The following is a 21180-nucleotide window of genomic DNA, read 5'->3' on the forward strand; positions in this document are numbered from 1 at the left end:
AAACCTAGTCAAATCTCTTCCAACAACACAACTTCAACCCCAACAAAAAAAAATTGACCTTTACTATAGGTATGAAATTTTTGGCTCTCCTAGCAGTAATAACTTCGATACGCGTCAGATTATTTAGGTCTTCCAAGAATTATTCAGAGATTTAATTGACTTTCTACTCCTTCTAGGGCTTGAGGATGACCTAATTTGACCTTCTTCTTTCTCCTTTTCCAAGTTCGATCCTATAGCAGTGAAACCCTAACCCGTCAACAGAAACCATACCTTCCTTTCTTCGCACGTGTGAAGAGAGAGAAATAACCTAAACAATTTTTCTTTGTCATTCTCCTTCTTTGCTAGCCTCTTTCTTTTTCTCCTTCGCTTGCTTGATGAGAGAATGAATTGTGTCTCTAGGAGGTTGAGTTCCCTCCTATATGTATGCTTCCAAGGTGGATGAAGATCCTCAAAATAAACTAACTTCTTAACTGGAAAATCAACTTGGTCTTGAAGGGTATTTTGACACTTTAAATACAAAAATAATTCTTTTTACAAGTTACAATGTGTTCAATGGGGTCTTCAACATATAATAATGACTCTTTTGACTTCTTGACCTAGGAAAAACCCTAGAAGCACCCAATGGATGCTTGACCTCTAAAATAAAAGACCTTGAGCATGAAAACCATGCTCCAATAATAATAGTATTTTTTCTTTCATTTTACAATATATAAGAAAAAAATTATATTTCATGTTTATGAAGACCGAACTTAGTTACACATTTTTCAACACCCGAGTCTATGATACCACAATGTCGTACCTTCCCCTGTGGAGGTTAAAGCATTAACATAATTAAAATTATCATTTCTTAAAAACCAGGGTTCCTTTAGTGACCTTCCAGGTTTTGTTTGTGAATGTAGTTGCACAAACTTCATCACCTAACTTCCCTGTTGAAATTATATTTTTCTACAGATATGGAACATGCCTTACCTCCTTCAATGGCAATTGGTTTCCATTTTGTTGCTTTATAAAAACATTACCCATTCCAATGATTTTACAGGGTTAATCATCACCCAAACGAACCTGTCCAAAATCTCCTTGAACATAGTCATGAAAATTTTTCCTATCAAGTGTGGAATGGAATGAAGCCCATAAATCTACTACCCAAGCATCAATAATATTCTTTAATGAAATAATCAAAGCATCGTGCAACACGTCACTTGTCACATTCCCTTCATGATTGTTCTCTTGTTGCCCATCTTCTTATTTTCTCTTCTGATATTTGTAGTCTTTCTTTAAGTGTCCTTTCTTCTCGCATTTTTAGCCCACTATCCCTTATCTAGATTTGGATCTGCCTTTTCTTGGCTTACTGCAATTTCCTGGGCTCCTTCCTCTTTCCATTTTTATTCCCCTAGTCTCTGCAATCAAAGAATTACCATATGTCTCATCAAACATTTTCCATCGCATTTCCTCGCTAAGGATGGCACCAACAACATCATCAAACTTTAAAGTATTAGATCCAGAGATAGTGTTACTAATAGCCATAACTAAACCATTCCAACTTTCTGACAATGAGCATAGAAACAACAGAGCTCTAAATTCATCATCAAAATTTACACCTACATAACTTAACTCACTCGTAATTGTGTTAAGTTCATTTAAATGATCAACAACATATCCACCTTCTGAATTTTTCATATCAACTAAATGCTTCATAAGAAATACCTTATCTGAGGCCGAATTTTTTTCATATAGTTTGGCAAATGTCGTCATTAAACGTGCTATTGTTATTTCCTTTAAAAATTTTAATGTCAATGACGCTTCCAAACACAACCGTATTATTCCCAGTGCCTTTCTATCCATAATCTCCCTTTCTACAATCGTCATATTTGTCATCTTCTTTTCTTTTCCACTCAATAGTTGGTTAAGATATTTTTGATACAAATAATCCTCCATTTGCATCTTTCATAGCTAGTAGTCTTGGTCGTTGAATTTCTCATCCCTAAACCTACCATCTTCTGTCATTACTCCCAGTCGAACTAGGAACCTTTCTTTCCTACACATTTATCATCCAAATAGACTTTAGACTCTGATACCAGTTGTTATAAAATTAAATAATAGAGTAATGGAACACATAAAATATTCTGGAAACAAAAACAAATAAATACATAAAATAAGAAAGACACAGATATACATGGTTCACCAAATTTGGGCTACATCTATGGAGAAACAACTAGTCCTTCCTTTTATATTATCCAACAAAATGAAGAGATACAACCTACAACAAATCTGATGTAATTTCCTCTTTGATCTCACGCAATACTCTCTCCCTTTCTTTCTAAGGTTAAATAATACAAAACTGCAATACAATTCCCTCATATAAACCAAGGGTTTCCTTCTAGGGAAAAAAAAACCTAAGTTAACATAACTTCTACCGTCAGATCATTCACCTAATGAATGACCCAGATTTCCTACGAAATTACAATATTTTACAAGTCCTTTTTTCATATATATTTGGCTTCTGGGGCACTTCCACCGCACCCCCAGATCCTTGCAGGAGTGACAAGTCCCCCCACACCCCCTCACATGGAGGAGAGTGTAGTCTTCCTAGAGTATACACTTGGCAAAAAAAGACCTCTAGAATCAGGAAGATAATCAGGCTCAACACGCAACAAAATGTTGAGTCTATGAAGATGGATTTTAGATCCTCTTACATAGTCTGAAAGAATAATCCTTGAAAAATAGTTATGAACATGAAAATTAATGATTTTAGGGTCCCAAAGTGTTTCCAATCCCCTTGAATATCTAATGGCACTATTCACATAGGAATTTCAAGCAGGACATCTTTTTAATAAAAAGGCCCATGCCTTCTCCTGAGGCACCATTGTCTCCTAGATAAGGATGATTGTGGTCTTCTGGATCTAAATTACACAACACATGGAAGTTATCCTAGGGACATTCCCAAAACCCTAATGTTAATGGACATAATAATCATGGAGGCGAGTTTAAAACAACCTTAAACCCTTTAAGGACCCCTGAACAGGAAAAATAATTTGGTCAACTTGTACCTCCTGGAATGATGAGATCAATGCAGATGATAGAGGAGAGCATGATGACACCTTCTTGAATTTGGACCCTTTATTCTTCTGAATGGTGACATTTTTTATAGAATGAGGATTAATTCAAATTTCCTTTGAAGGGAAAAAGGATTTTTTATAGTGAGTGCCTCTAATTCAATAGACCCATTTTTCTTCAAAAACCCCAAATCCAAATCATTAGAATTAGGAGAAGAAGGCACCCTTGTAAATGACCTAAACCAGATAGGATTATACGAGTTATTAACGAAGAAATGATGTCCCCCCAAGCTCGAGCCAATATTAATGTACATCGAATAGGACTTGAGACAAATGTAGGTCAGACGCTGAGAGCCCAAGCTTGTAAGGAGAGAAAAAGATAAAAGAGAAGAAGCCCCTTGATTTCCTTCTTGAATTATAGGGTTCAAAAATTATTTTGAAATTGTGTCTTTATCCAATGTCTCATTTTCATGAATTTCCATTTGATTAATAGAATCAACTTCATATTCTCCAATAGGAAGGGAAGAAGGATCATTAGGAATAATACCTTATATCGAGTGAATGTGTTTGTAATTTCCCCAATCCAGAGAGGAATCTAATTGTACATGTTCCGAATTGTATTTCCTCACGTCAGTGTGTTGAACTGAAGATCGTCAGGTAGCCCCATACCGATGAGGGCAAGCCAATGATAAGTGCCTCATTGATTAACAACCCAAACACTTAAAGGGCATCCCCTAAAAGTTGATCCTCTGCCGAAATGTATTAGAGCTCCAAAACAAGTCAATCTTCATTGGGAGACCTCCACTGAATTCCACCTCAACTAACACCCAAGCAATCCTTTTATCCTGAGAGCACCCAAAATCCCTTCCTCCAGATATAAGAACTTTCCCATAGAGTTCACGATCACCATTATAACTTGTCTAGACCACACCACCAAGGGAAGACTGAGGACTTTAACCGAAAAAAAAAAAAAAATCTCCATGAGAGTTCCTTAAATGGGTTGAACCCTGTGTACCATCACTAAAGAGATAGGAAGCCCTAACCCCTAACCCAAGGAATATAAGAAATGTTCTCCACGTCCTCGGAGTGCAGAAAATGAATACAAAGCCATCTTTTGAAAAGAAAATTGACTTTTTACCTATAATTTATGATGGGAAAGCAACATTTATCCACCCAATCCTTCATATGAGCTCCAAAAACCTACGGTAAACTGACTTAGTTATATATATATATATATATATATATATATATATATATATATATATATATATATATATATATATATATATATATATATATATATATATATAAAGAGAGAGAGAGAGAGAGAGAGAGAGAGAGAGAGAGTTATCCATGTTATTTAAGGAAAACCATGCCATTTGGAATTACAAGTTGGTGCCCTATAAGGAGGCATGATTTTTCTCATATTACATGTCTCTAGGTCTTAGGCCATTAACATGTTTGCTTACATCTGAGAAAGATAAACTCTTAGCCAAATAGAAGCAATCCTATACTATACCCCAAACCCATATATATATATATCTATATATCTATATATCTATAGATATATATATATATATATATATATATATATATATATATATATATATAGATATATATATATATATATATATATATATATATATATATATATATATATATATATGTTCTTATTCGTTATATAGATTATATTTAATTCATTTAATCACCATATATATAGATTTTATATGTTTTAATAATTCATTTATACTTTTTATTTTTTTATTATTTATTTTTATTTTTATATTAAATTGTGTGTGTATGTGTCTGTTGTGTTTTTTATATATGTTTTTTTATTATTATTCATGAAGTAATATATATTTTTGAGTCTTAGTCTAAATGGGTCAAACTAGTCTAGCGGAAGAACCATAAAATCTTAAGTTTGATAGTCAAAATGGAAACTAAAAAACCATACTATTCAACCAAGTAGCTAAAACATATTGATAAATAGAAAACCAGGAAAATACACCAGAAAATTAGTAACAAGTCAAGGAGAAAGGGATGAGTCGGAGGGCTCCATCTCAATTGGTTATTTTCCATGCGATTGATGTTGATAAAACATCAGAGACAAATAAAAATGATAAACATACAAATAAAAAAAAATCATGAAAAATTCATAAGAGATCAATTTTAAATAGTTCACCCAATATGGACTACATCTAAGCAATGACATGCCTTTTATTATATCATTGGGAAACTATTTGACATTTTGTTCTCCCCTCTTTTACCAGATCTTTTTTTTTTTGCTAATGCAAGAGACGGTCCTTCAATTATCTTACGAAAAGAATGATTTACACAAGTTACATCAAACGCACAGAGGCGTAGACTCCCACAAAGGGAGAGAGAAAATACTCAAAGTACCCAAACAACCCTCCAAAAAACAAACAGAAACAATGACAAGACAGCCCTGGAACTGAAAGCGGGCAAGTGGAATCAAAGTCCGCTTCCCGAACCCACCATTGATTTGACTCCTAACAAACCGGCAGTCAAAAATCAACCCGCGTGGAGGCGAAGCTGCATGATCAACGTTGACCGTCGATCTCTTCATTTTGATCCAACGGCTGGTGTCCATATCGCGCGGCTTAAAAGCCCACTGTTTACCGCGCGATGAAGGCGGTTTTCTTTTCCATTCCTCTGCCACATGGTGCTTCCTGAGTGGAATCGTTGGCTTTTCATAAAAACTGCCTTTGGTTTGGATGGCGCTCGATGAAGGTGGTAAACCATTAGTGGTTTTATCCTTTCAGGCCCACCAACTAGCACGCCAAATGTTGGCCGTTGATCTTCCTCCTTTGGATCTGACGGCCACAGAACCAATCGGACCGCACATCCGCTCGCTGCTTACCCAGTGATGAAGGCGGTTATCCCTGTTCATCCCCTTCCCCGCACCACTAGCTGAATGACATCTCTTGTCATCCGAGGACATCTCAAGTAGTGTTTGCCCCCGGTAATTTCTTCCTATGGCCTTCCCCGCATTGCACAAGGAAGACATAGCCGGAAGGGTGGCCTCCTGCCTGGAATGCATTATGAGTGGAGTTTGCGTACATGTAATCCCTTCTCCTGTGCGTAGAAATCTACTGTCTCGATTGCTACCTTTGTTTCTAGAAGCACCCTCAGAGAACCATCCGTGCCTTTCCTTTGATAAACTGCCTGAGGTGAACTTATTCATCGTTGACATGAAGTAAGATTCTGATACTGCTGTCTGTCACTGAGGGCCCGGGAAGAGCATTCCTCCTTCATCCTGCCGTCCGTTACCTCCTCCCACCTGCAGCATAAGTCGATATGCTTGTTTCGAACTCCCTCATTGGCAAGCCAGTCCGCCACTTTGTTGGCTTCCCTGCGAACATGCACCAACCTAAGAGTTCTCAGAACTCTTAGGTGTGATTGGATTCTTTGGTAGACTTGCAGAAGCCGCCAGTGTCCTGAGATTTTCTCAGGTGCAGCACCAGCATTGATCCTCTTCACCAAATTAATGACTAATTCTGAGTCAGCCTCTATGATGACATTGTGAATGTTGTACTTGAGCAGTATTTCCAAGCCCAATTCCATCGCCATGAGCTCAGCCATATTGTTGGTTTCTTTTCCTAGATAACTGTGGAAGATGACCTGTATATTTCCTTCCTCATCCCTCATGACCCCTCCATAACCTGCTTCTCCGGATTTCCTTTTGAAGCCCCATTGATGTTAAATTTTAAAAAACCATGAGGAGGGGGTTTCCAGAAAGCCTTATCTGTTGAGTTCTTCTTGTTGATCTACTTAGAACACTGAGGGAGACGAACCTTGAGCTCTAACTTTTCCAGGATTCTGGCCTCTCTTTGTCCAATGGGTTTTTTGGTATCAACACCTCCCAGGATATGAACAGTCTCGACTCTCTTTGAGCTTCTTAAGGATTAGGTTTAGGATGTTGTTTACCGAGCTCACCTTGTCCTTGAAAATCCTGTTGTTTCACTCCTTCCAAAAATTCCAGATTAAGAACCCTGGGGTCATCTCCCAAGTGGAGGTTATTGTCTCATTATCCGAAAAAATTTCTGCCAGTTTTTCACTGTAGCAATGATGTCATTTACCTGTCTGTCTGTATGCTCGAAGACATCTCCAACCTAGTTCCAAAGTATTGTAATGAAAGAGCATATTTTCAGTATATGATTAGTGGTTTCTTCCTATTGCCCACATAGGTGACATCTTGAGGGGCCAACAAGGCCTCTTTTTCTTAGGTTATCCCATGTCAGAATCTTGCCCTATTGAACCAACCACTTGAATAGTTTGACTTTCATCCAGTGAGGATTATCCCAGAGTTATTTCCACGTCTTATCAATGTTTGGAAAGTTAAACTCTGTGTCTATCCTTTTGGCCTCCTTAAGGGTGAAGAGACCAGCCTTTTTCTTTCCCCATCTTAGTTGGTCTTCCAAGGTTGAGGTTAAGATTTGCCTCTTTTCCAAAAGACCATTAAGGACTATAGCTTGAGTATGCATCATGCCCCTTTCACTATAATCTGGAAGTTTCCAGATTCTCCATTTCCCATTGTTCCTTGTTTGATCCCAATAGTCACTTACCCTTCTTAGTCCTTTGTTGATGGTCTCTATGTAAATGTCTGCTAATTCTTCACTACGGAGATTGTCCTCCTACTGCCAATTATCCTCCCAGATCTAGGCTAGTTTTCCATTTCTAATCTCCCAGAAACTATGATTTTGGACTAGGGTCCTGTTCTCCCAAGCCCTATTCCAAAATGATGATCCTTTTACTTGTCCTATTATTCTTGTGAGGTTCTTTTCCTACCAATATCCCGCATACTTTTGCTTCCAAAGCTTTGCCCAGGGGGCTTTAATTTCCTTTATCCATCTCCACCAGATTTTGGCTCCTAGAACTCTGTTAAGTACTCTTGGGTCATGGAGAGCTAAGCCACCATGGGCTTTAGGTTTGCATACCTTGTCCCATGCCACTAGGGCCCATTTCTTCTTTTCTTCACCTTTCCCCCAGAGAAAATCTCTTTGAATGTTTCTTATATTGGTAATTACACCATTTGGTGCTGGAATGGCTGATACCATATAGATAGGGATACTTTGGAGGATAGCCTTAGTTAGGATCAGTCCCCCTGTGAGATTTAGAGCTCTATTTTTCCATTTGCTAATCTTATCTTTTAGCTTATTTAGAACAGGCTCCTAGATTTCCTTATGTAATGGTTTGTCAGTGAGGGGAACTCCCAGGTACTTTGCTAGCAAAGAATCTCTTTGAAAGCCCAAACTTCTAGACAGATTTCTTTGAATCGAAATATCCGTATTGAAAAAGAAAATCTTTGATTAGTAAGACTTACCTCTTTGCCTGCTGCCATGGCAAAGTCCCTCAGAATCTGCTTAAATGATTTGGCTTCCTTGACTGTGGGTGTGCCTTGCAGCATAGTATCATCCACAAATTGTTGACGTGTCACCGTGTCCCCATCTTGAGTGAGTCTCAAACCCTGAATTCTCCCTTCCTCATTAGCAGCCCTAATTGCTCTCCCTAACCCTTCCATCATTAGAATGAAAAGGAAAGGAGAAAGAGGATCACCTTGCTTGAGACCTATAGTAGGCTTGAAGGTTTTGGAGGGAGAGCCATTGAGAAGAATTGAACAGCTGGCAGAGGTAACTAGCACCATGACCCACTTAATCCAAATGCAATCAAAGTCATAGGCTTTTAGAACTGCTCTTATGTATGACCAGCTAAGTTTGTCATAGGCCTTAGCTATGTCCAACTGAATTATCATCCCTTCCTGTTTATTGGTACTGAGTGAGTGAGCCATTTCATGTGCTTGAATTATGTTATTAAGAATTTGTCTTCCTTCCACATAGCCCATTTGCTCCTCTGACACTAGGGTAGGGAGGAGTGGTTTGAGACGATTGGCAATTACTTTGGATATTATTTTGTATACCACATTGCATAATGCTATAGGTCTAAATCTGTCTAGAGAGGTAGCCTTTTCCTGTTTGGGGATTAAGGCTATGAAGGATTCATTGAGCGCCCTCAAGACTGTCTTAAATCTTTGAGAGTCTTCCACTACCTCCAGAATATCCTGTTTTACTATCCTCCAACATGTTTTGAAAAAGTCCACATTGAAGCCATCTGGGCCTGGTGCTTTCCCATTCTGCATCTCTGTAATGACTTCCTCAATCTCTTCCTCTGTTATTGGTCTGTTGAGATTGTGATTGTCTTCTCTAGAAACCAATTTTGGAATGTATTGAGTAAATATTTTCGTAAACTGATATCTATCTTCCAAGGTTTCCTTAGCAATTCTCTGAAAATGCTGGACGAGAACCTCTTCCATCTCTTCATGAGTGTTTCTTTCTATACCATGCTGATCTGTAAGTTTCACAATTCTGTTGTTGTTTCTGTGAGCTATGGTGGATCTGTGAAATAATTTGGTGTTTCTCTCCCCTTCCTTAATCCATTGTACTCTAGATTTTTGTCTCCAGAATATTTCCTCTTGTAGACATCTGTTTTCCCATTCATGCTGGAGTGACTCTGCCATCTCTTTCCTTTCATCTGTAAAGCCTTCTGTGATAAGAATTTGGTTTATTTCCTTAAGTTTCTTTTCCACATTTCCTTTAGCTTTGAAGATATTGCCAAATTCCTTTTTGTTCCACTCTTTGAGTCTACCTTTAATGTGTTTGAGCCTACTTTGTAGAAGGAACATCTTTGTACCTTGAAGGTGTAGCTCTTCCTTCCACCATTTTTCAATGTTTGTGAGGAAATCTGAATGTGTGAGCCAAGTGTTCTCAAACCTGAAGGGGGAGTTCCTCAGTTTACCAAAAAGAGAAGCTTCCAATTGAATAGGCCAGTGATCTGAACCTCCAAAAGGTAGGATGAGCGCATTCAGGCTACTTCCCATGAGAAGAAGTTCCTCTGAAATAAGAAATCTGTCTAATTTTGAGGCTACTTGGGTAGGGCCACCCCTTTTGTTATTCCAAGTGAAGATTCCATTGTTGGTTTCCATATCAACCAATTTCATATTGGTGATGAAGTTCTGGAAGGCAACTGAATCCCTGCCAAGTGTTCTAGTTCCTCCTTTCTTCTCCGTGAGTGATTTAGTCATGTTAAAATCACCTCCTAGAATCCAGGGTAGAGCTAGGTATCTCTTCTTCATATCCTCCAGTGTTGTGAGTAGTCAAAGTTTGTCCTCCATTGGCTGAGGACCATAGACATTTGTGATCATGTAACACTGCCTATCACCCACCGGTTGGAAAATCAAAGAGAGGTGATGTCTGGATGCCTCCGCATCAATCACACCAAATTTCTGTGGATCCCATATCGTGAGAATGCCACCAGCAGATTTGTTTGCCTTAACTTCAAGGTATTCATATCTATTTAACCATCTACTATGTTTTTCTCTGATCTTCTCCACTGAGCATTTTGTTTCCTGTATGAATACTATGTCAGGTTTTTCCTCTTTGATCCTGTTACCTAGATTCCTCTGTTTTCTTCTACTCCCTAGTCCTCTAATGTTCCAGGTTGTGATCTTCATTGAGGTGGGGTTTTAAAGGAGTAACTAGACAGGTCTTTCATCCTTCCTGAGTCAATCATGAGTTTTCCACACTCCAGCAGTAGTTCTTTCTGTCTTTTTCTTCCCCTCCTTTTGCCTGGGTTTTTTGTTAAATTGCCTGTTATTAATCCTATTGAGGAAGTCCCTTTAGTATCCTGGTTATCATGTCCTCTTTTGACTCCTGCAGCTGTTTGATGTGACTTGTAAAGGAATATTTGTTGTACCTTGTCAACATCCTCCTGAGGCATGGAGTTTATTCCTAGGTTTCCTCCTTGTTCTAGAAACTTTTCCAGCTCTAGGTTCTCCCTTTCTAGTATCTCCTGTAAGTCTTGGTCCTCTGTGCCACTTTCACTTTGAGTCATTTCCTGGTCTTTTTCTATTTCCATGTTACTCAAAGGGTCCTTCGCTTGATCATTTTGTTCCTATGTGAACTCCATGCTGGTCTCTTTTTCTTTCCCCCTTGCTGTTTGATTTTCTGTTCTCTTTTGATCACCTCCCTCGACATCTTCTTCTTCTAAGATCTCAAAACTGTTGTGACTTCTTGTTCTGTTATCCTTCTCAGTAGGGTTCTTTTGTGTCTTCCTTCCCCCTCCTTTTCCTTTTCCTCCTACTTTGGTGAAACCTATCTGATCTCTCCCTTTGTTGGTGTTTAGGTGTTCTTCCCTTCTATTAAGAGGACAATCTCTAGATAGATGCCCATGCTCATGACATTTGTGACATCTGAACGGGATATGTTCATAGTCAACTATTTGAATCCATTCCTTGTCATGGACTTCTAGAATGACCTCATCTGGAAGGGCTCCTGATAGGTCCATCTCCACACATATACGAGCATAGGAGGTATATTTTCCTCGTAGAGTTGCCTCTGAAATTTTTAAGAAATGACCTAATTTATTGCCTATAGCTTTTAAAGACTCTGACATCCAGTAATCTAAAGGTAAGGAGTAGAGTCTAATCCATACCGAAACCGAAGTGAAGGTTTCACGTTCTGGCACAAAGTTCATCATCCATGGCCGCATATAGAGACCGACAGCTGCAAAGAAGTATGGTCCTCCTTCAAAAATCTTGTCTCTGTCCTCCATGTTCGTGAATACCACTGTAAAAAAAACCTTTGGATCCAAGATGTATTTTTAACTCCCCCTTTGGTTTCCAGTTGTATTTTATCCAGGTGTACAACGCTTTCTCTGATGGCCAGATTCCCATAAATTTACATATAATGGCATAGTTTGCCATGTGATCCCTGTGCTCTTGCAGAGCTGGATCATTCAAAATAACTCGCAGTTTGGTAATGGTCTTGGGTTTACAGGGTCCCATCTTGTTTCTATTCTCTATTCCCTGACCTCTGTCTTCCACTATCTTCTCCTGTCGGTCTTCTTCGTGGGTCCCTTGTTCTGCATGGGTTTTGCTGCCTTCCACCTTCTGAGTTTCAATGTTTTTTGTCTTGACCTCCAAGGGTTGTGGAGTCTGATTTTTATTCCCTACTCTTCCTCTGTTTGAAACCACATTACTGTAGGAGGGAGTGGAGCTCCCTCCTCCCTGTGCCTCCATGGGTGCCTGTTACCCTCTGTCGCTCTCTATGTTGAACCCTAAACCTTGATCGCCAGTCCGCCTCGCCTTGATTCCACTAGGTGGGTAACTTATCTTCTCCTCTTTTACCAGATCTCATAAATGGCCAAAATTAAATTAAAAATGGATTGATCATGCCTTTAAATAAGCTACATTACATTCAAATACCATGGGCCACCAAAACCTCAAGTTGTAAGCCAAGAACAATAAATTGACTCTATGACTAAGTCAAGTTTACCTTAACTAGATTAACATTTCCCCATTTAAACTTTACTTGGGGAGATTAACTTGATCCTAATTATCATTGAAGTCCATATACAAAAGTTATCATCCAACATAGTACATTGGTAACTAGCCACTATATCCACCAATTTTCTTGGATACTTTTTCTCCATGGTTCATCAACCATCTCACACCCTGATATCCCACATTCCCCCCTCAAGCTAACATACAAGTACACTTTCCACACTTGTACCTATTTTAGTGGTTCATTCCACAACTTGATCATATGTAACTCCACGCACCAACACATTACAACATGTATCCATGAATAATAGGTCTTACAACAAACTAACCTCAAGGTAGAATACCAATACACTTCAACACCCTTGTACCTATTCAAGTGGTTTATTCAATAACTTAATCCTCTATCATACCTATTCATGAAGGATAACATCATGTGCTATTGCACCACAACATGTATGCTTGAATAGTAGATCTTACAACAACTTGGGGAAATGAAACCTACCTATGGCTAGGATTTATAACTTGGACCAAACACTTTAGGGTGTTCAAACACCATTACGACTCTCCATAACATTTTGGCTCCTTAACTAGGCCTTAGCATCATCAACTCCATATACATTCTCATATCCATGCAACTACCTAACCTTTCTTTCACTACCCATCCTTTTGAGCACATTTCTATTGTGCCTCCATTGCACTCTTCTCACCTTGACCTAAACTTCCAACATCATTTCCACTCACCAGATCCAAGTGATCGCTCATCCACCCAATTCTCAAAACTAAAATTACACAAATCCATCTCAATAGCCAATAAACCACTTTTCTCAACTCTTTATTTGGTTAAATAAAGAGTTAACTTGTCCTGACGATGAACCACACTGGTTGGTTCGAAACGCGTCGACAAAAGATTGGTTATGTGATTTTGCCGAAGATATCTAAACAATGTTATGGATCACAGAAGTCTAAATTCGTTAACTCTTTATTTATCAATAGAAATATTTCATTAGTCTCTAAATATCGAGATTCAAGGTGCATTTTCATACTACTTGCTAATCCTCTAATGTAGTTTTCAGTCCCTTTTCTTCAAGATTGGACACTACCTTTGTATACCTACATATTTTCCCTTTCTCCACACTCACACATTTAGCCTATGTCACAACAACCTGCTATTCCTCCTACACCATTCTCTAGCCTTGGATTCCACATCCCTAAGCACATGGCCTCTATTATTTTTATTGTTGTTGCTTTGGACTTTATGATTTCAACCTCACATAAGTGGCTTCTATCTTCACGCATGGAAACTACCTCTCCTCTAAGTCAAGGTTTTACTTAGTAGCTTTATTCAAGCCTCCAACAATTGACAACCTTTAGTGCTCAAGTGCCCAGTATGAATGATGTGCACATAAGAGAACAAATCTCCATGAAAATTTCTTCTTAAACAATTAGAGACACGTTGGTCAAGAAAAAATGAATGTTCACTAGAAACGATACTGAATTTGATGCCATAAACAAAAATAGAAAAGGTTTGTTTTTCAAGCTTGTTGATATAACAAAGGATTTTGAGGGTCCATATTTTATAATGAACAATATATTCCTTAGAAAGTATCAAATGAAAGAATAATTCGATGTTCTCAATATTTCATGGGCTAGTGAATTTCATTACCTAACTAAATTCTCGCAAGAGGAAATTGAAAAGTGGGTAATCCACTTTGCTTACAAAAATGATGATCAAGTGGAGGTAATTTATTAGTCATGTTTTGAATTGAAGGAAATTGATGATAAGCTATTTACTTTGAAGGTAAAACTTCAGTTAATTATTGCACCACTACGAGAGTATATTGAATAATACTTAGTCAAATTATATTGAAGAATATTTTATTTTGGAAATGCAAATTAAAATATATTGTGAAAACATGAGACTCTCATTGAATCAAAGAAAATATGTTGAGATACAATTACAAAGGTTCGACATGTGGGAATGTAAATTATTCATGGTCCCTATTCCTATGGGTGTAAACTTATCTACATATCCATGTCCCAAGATAGAAAGAGGAAGAATACATTTCCCGTGTCCTCTATATTAGTGTTATTGGAAATTGGTGTATGTAATGGTTTGTGCTAGACCAAACAATGTAATTGGAGTTTTGAGTAAATATATGTCAAAACAAGGGAAGAGTTGTTGGACAATCATAAAGAGGATATTTAGGTATTTGTGATCTGATTAAGAATATTAGTTTTGTTGTCCTAAGATCCTCCTCAGATTATAAACAAAATGTTATTCATGTGCTTAGGGATTCATGAGTTTATTGCAAGTAAAAATGAGTTTTTATGTTAATTTTATGAGCAATTTAAACATAAATAAGAAACTGAACAACAACATATAAAGCTACAGAACATCACCAACAACACATCACAACATGAACATGATGAAGGAGTTCACCCCTCCTGGGCTACGTCTCCTTAGACCAGCTTCCAATGACTTGGGTCTCTCTATTATGTTCAAATGTGTAAAAATATGTGTTTACAATACTCAAATGCTTCTGTAACCTGCTCCAATGAGTCCAGCATGTCCAAAAATGGCTGCCTAGCCTCTTTCTACACCCAATTTGGTAAAAAATTGGAGAAGTTATGAACTCTCCTAATTCTCCACTGTTTGCTCCACAAAATGCCCAAAATCTAGCACCAAACCCTCATTTTCACCCAGATTTCCACTAACGAGCCACCAAATCCGCCACAATTTCGGCAGATTTGTTTGACGGTTATTTTGGCCGTAGAGGCCTAAAAATGCGGAAAATAGGGTCATATGGGAGGTGATGCGCCTAGGGGCTAGCCTCCGGCGTTGGCCCCTTTCATCCGACAGTCGCATAACCGTTAGCGGCTTTAGGCAGTGGTGTTCACATGGAGGTTACCTAATCGCGAGTTGGCCCCATGCGGGTTGGCCCAACCTTCGAATTCTACGCCTTTCAAATTTAAATATACCCCGTGATAAAAAAGGTTAAGCAACAATGGACATGGTGCAATGGTAATTAGTTGTGTTGTGTGTTGGGAGGTCGTGGGTTTGACCCCCGCTACCTCTGCCCGGACTATGGAAACAATTTTGGTGGCCTCCCGGGCTACCACGTGGCAGCCTCTGGCTGGGCCACGTATCAACCCATGGTTGGCCATCATTCCAACTAATAAAAACCATTAGAAATCTGACCAGTTTGAATGTTCCACTTGGAACAATTTCCTTAGCCAAGAAGCGCTTTAACCAAGTCAACTTCCAACTCACCTGCTCAGTCAATGCCACGTCAGTAGTACAGACTGCTGACTGGGTTGTCCTTTTTTTATTAAATTCACCTGTTTGGGAAAGTGAACAGAACTAGTTTCTGGAGTCATACGGAGTTCGTTTCACGTGAAATGAGTTGTGCCAAATTCATGATGACAACCACTGCGAGGTAGTCCAAGTTCTACACCAATCCAACAACTTTGAAATTTGAGCTATTTTTTGAGCACCTGATCATTCCTCCCCACTAGAAGCCTTTTGGACCCCAAAATATCACTTTCAGTTGTCCAACAGGTGAGAGTATAGTTCCCTCACTGTTTCAATCTCTATCCATTTGGCCTTTGAAGTATTTTTTCCTTTGAGCCCCACTCAAAGGTAATCCACATTCCCTCATTTTGAAGACCTTGTTCTTTTGTCAAGAATGGTGTCTTGTTGTAGTTCATTAAGGTATTCAGGAGAAAAATCCTCTATGGAAGGAATTTGGACATTTTCTCCTTGATCTTCAATCAATGGATGCTCATACAACCTTAAGTTCTTAACATTAACATCAACATAAATTTGCATATATAAAGGCAAATCCAACTTGAAGGCATTGTTACCAATCTTTTCCAAAGTTCTGAATGGACCATATCTAATTGGTTTTAGCTTTCTACCTTCTCCTTGGCACCTCTCTTTGCTAATGTGAAGCCAAACTTCATCACCGACTTAGAACTTGTGATCTACACGATGATTTTCATGCCTTGCTTTGTACTTGCCTTGGCTCTTTTCAAGTTGTTCTTGAACTCTCTGGTTACCGATTGGATTTGTTCAATGAACCTTCTTGCTTTGTCTATGTTATTATGATCATCAATAACAACATCTTTTCCAAAAATGAAATCCAAAGGAGACTTAGGCAAGTATCCCAAACATGCCTCAAATGGCGATGTTTGAGTTGAAGAGTGCTTGACTCGGTTGTAAGCATGTTGAATATAGTGCAAATATTCATCCCACAACTTAGTATTCTTGTTGCAATACCCATGAAGAAGATGTATCATTGTCTTGTTCACCACCTTTGTTTGACCATCTGTTTGTGGAAGAAAAGTTGTAACTCTTTTTCAATTTAGTGTCCATGAATCCCCACAAGCTTGACCAAAAATTCCCAATAAATCGAGAATCTCGATCACTAAAAATGGATGTGGGAAATCCAAAATGCACCCATACATTCTGAAAGAATAACTGAGAAGTTTTCTCAGTTGTAATTTTATTTTTACATGGCATCAAAATACACATTTTGTTGAACCTATCCACAACTACATACAAATAATCATGACCTTTTCTTGACAATGGAAGAACTCCTACAAAATCCATAGAAACACTCTCCCACGGTTGTGAAGGAACAGGAAGTGGTGTGTATAATCCTAAATTCCTATTGTTAGGCTTACTAACAACACATAATGAACATCCTTTAATAAAACGTGACACACTTTCAATCATACAAGGTTATTACCAATACCTCTGCCGTCTTACTTACACTGAAATGACTAGCAATAAGAGAAGTATGTGCCTCTCTTATGATGTTGATTCTTTCTCCCTGTGGAATACAAATCTTGCCAAGATGGTACAACAAGTTATCATGCAAATGATAATCCAATTCCTCTAATTGGTTACCTTGAATCAAGCTTGCATAAACATCTTGAAAGTCATTGTCTAATGCATATTGCTCAATATAAATTTCATGCAAAACATAATTATTCTTGAGTAAAGTAGTTGCACTAACAATAGGCCTAGAAATCATATCAGCAACTTTATTGTAGATACCTTTTCTTATACGTGATTGCCAAGTGGAATTGTTGAAGAAAACCCATCCATCGGAAGTGCCTTGATTGCTAAAACTTTGATTGAGATTGCAAGTATTGCAATGGATTATGATCCGTGTGAATAATTGTTTCCTTACCCATCAAGTAGTGTTTCCACTTTTTCACACTTTGCACTAATGCATACAATTCCTTGTCATATGTAGGATAATTAATCACTGCACCATTGAAAGTTTATGAATGAAAACATATAGGCTTACCATGTTGCATGAGGACTGCACTCGTGGTGTACTCACTAGCATCAGTTTTGAATCTCAAATGATTGTCTCAAGTCTGGAAGTGCAAGTACTGGAGCTGAACTGGTGTTTTCCTTCGATGCATCAAAGGCCTTTTGTTGTTTTCCTCCCCACTGAAAAACCTTTTTCACACTTGTCAATGCATGCAAAGGAGCTGCTATAGAAGAAAAGTTAGCAATGAATTTCCTCCAATATTGGGTTGCTCCCAAAAAAATTCTTACCTTAGTAACTGTCTTGGGCCTTGTCCAATTCAAAATGACATCAACCTTGGAGAGATCTATTTTCAACTCACCTCCTCCAACAATATGATCCAAGTAAACTAAAGAAGTTTTTCCAAACTCACACTTTGACATCTTTAAATACAATTGTTATTTCTTTAAGACATCAAGTACTTTTCTCACATGCATGGCATGTTCATCATGAGATTTACTAAAAATTAATATGTCATCTATGTAGACTGTAAAAAACTTATCAAGAAATGGCCTCAACACATCATTCATCACACACATGAATGTAGCAGGAGTATTACATAAACCAAAAGGCATAACTAGCCATTCAAACAAACCTTGTTTTGTTTTGAATGTTGTCTTCCAAATGTCTCCTTCAGCAATTCTAATTTGATGGTAGCCACTCCTTAAGTCCAACTTAGTAAAATAATTTGCATCTTTCAATTGATCAAGTAAATCATCTATTCTAGGCAGTGGGTAATGGTTCTTTACCGTAATTTTGTTCAATGCATGAAAGTCCACACACATGCACCATGTTCCATCCTTCTTTGGCACTAAAACAATAGGTGAACCACATGGTGAAGAATATGGCCTGATGATTCCTATATCCAACAACTCTTGAATTTTATTTTTAATTTCTGCACTTTCCATCACTGACATCCTGTACATGCCAATGTTAGGAAGAGGACAATCTTGCTGCAACTGTATCTCATGTTGGATTCCTCTCTTGGGATGTAATCCTTTTGGTTCCTGAAACATCTCATCATATTGGTTAACTAAATCAACCAATTCATATTTCAATTTTGAATCACACATTTTAAAAGCTTCATTATCAACATCATTCTTGGGTTTGATCATTAGAAGCACAAAATTCTTGCTTGAATTCACTAGTCTTTTCATCTGCCCCGCATTAACAAGTGAAAGATTTATTTTCTTGCTATGAGCTCTCACAATATATTCTACTCCATCTTTGAACAAATTGTATTTGTTTTCATGTCTATGGAAGATATATTTTCTGTCATAGAGGTACGGGCTGCCCAAAACTATACCACATATGTCTAATGGCACAACATCAAGCTCCACTTCATCTATGAAATTTGCAGTAATGGTGAATTTTAGTTTACACTTTCTAGTAACCTACAATTGTGCATTGTCACACACCCATCCAAGTGGATATGGTTTATGATGTGGAATGGTTTCCAAATTTAAACTTTTGACAACATTTTCAGAGATAAAATTGGCTTGAGAGCCACTGTCAAAAAGTGTATCAATTTTGCTATGTTTTGAGATCACCCTTATGTGAAAAAGTTATATCCTCTTCTTTTCATTTGGAATTTCATTGTGTGAATTTGAAGTAATAGTGCTAGCAATGGATTCTTTTCCTTTCATACCCATGGCTGTAATTTTAGTTTCATCATCCAAATCAGATCCCAAATCCTGTTGAGTGGTTGCAGTTGTCTTTTGTTTTCCCTTTTTGTTGAATTTATTTGGTTTCATTTCGAGATGAAGCTTCCAACAATGAGCTTCATCGTGACCCTCTTTGGAACAATGTTTTCATGTTAATTTATCTCCTTCCTTCTTGATAGATGCATTTTTCTTTCCCTTCCCTTTGAAACCCTTTTATTTTCCTTTACCCTTAAATGGCTTTTTACTACCTTCTTCTGGAGTGTTTTTCCCTCTTGCTTCAAGATGAGTGGCTTGCACACACACACACATCATCTAGATTATTAGGATTAAACATTAAGATAGTATGCCTAAGGTAACTGTGTAAACCCCCTATGTACTTCAACAATGTGTCTTGTGATTGCAAATCTACACCTAACATTAGAGACCTTTTTTGAATTCTTGGGTGTAATCTTGCACATTTTGACCTTTAAGTTGTCTAAAGTTTTGCCAATTCATGATGGCTTTCTACATATAAGCTAGAGGGTAGAATTGTATTTTAATTGCAATAATGAAATCAGACCAAGAAATTGAGATCTTACCATGTTTTTTTGTCTCCTCTTGTGTCTTTGATTCCCACCATACTAGTGTTGCACCCTCCATTCTCAAGGAAGCTAACTGAATCTTTATGTCATCCTCTTGAAGGTTTTGAATTCTACAATAGACCTCCAACTGATGAATCTAATTATCAAGCTTCTCTGCATTCACTTCACCATTATACATGGGCAACTCAAATTTAACATCAAGTTTTAGTAAGGGTGATTTACCAGTTCCTTTTGAGGTATGTTGATGAGTATGAGTAAGGGTTGTGTTAGTGGAAGAGGGTGAAGATGCATGTGAAGAAGAAGATGAAGAAGATGGTGGAGAGGGTGGAGATTTACCTCCATTTCCATTACCTCCTCTTGAATAACCTTCTCCTTTGGGAGTTTTGGAGATTTCACCCTGCAACCTGGTATTCCTCTCTTCATATAGGACCTTCACCATCTCTGTCATATCAAAGAAAGCCTTCCTGAAGACCTTCTCATCCTTTGTCATTGTAGGATCTCCTTCATGAGACATGCTCAGTGGAGTCTCAACTACGACTTGAGGAAGAACTGGTGTTGGAGATTGTGGAAACCTTTCCCTCCTTCCCCTTGACCTAACTTCAGGGCTTTCAACCAGCTTCCCTTCTCCTCTTATGAGTTTTAACCTTGTAAGCATGACATAAACTTGCAAACAGTTAAATCCTTCTTTCACAAAGCAAACCTAGTGGTCTGATACCGAAACAATCTGATTAAGAATATTAGATTTGTTGTGCTAAGATCCTCCTCAGATTATAAACAAAATGTTATTCATGTGCTTAAGGATTCATGAGTTTATTGCAAGTGAAAATTAGTTTTTATTTTAATTTTATAAGAAATTTTAACGTAAATAAGAAACTGAAAAATAGCATATAAATGTACAGAACATCACCAACAACACATCACAACAAGAACATGATGAAGGAGTTCACCCCTCCTAGGCTATGTCTCCTTGATCTAGCTTCCAATGGCTTAGGCCTCCCTATTATGCTCAAATGTGTAAAAATATGTGTTTACAATGCTCAAATGCTTATGTAGCTTGCTCTAATGAGTCCAACCTGTCCAAAAATGACTACCTAGCCTCTTTCTGCACCCAATTTGGTCAAAAAATGGAGAAGTTATGACCTCTCCTAGTTTCTCCACTATTCGCTCCACAAAATGCCCAAAATCCTACACCGAACCCTT

The sequence above is a fragment of the Pinus tabuliformis genome, chromosome 9, assembly GCF_031772625.1.
Source record: "Pinus tabuliformis cultivar Carrire ecotype Pingquan chromosome 9, CPIR1, whole genome shotgun sequence".
Lineage (NCBI taxonomy): Eukaryota > Viridiplantae > Streptophyta > Pinopsida > Pinales > Pinaceae > Pinus > Pinus tabuliformis.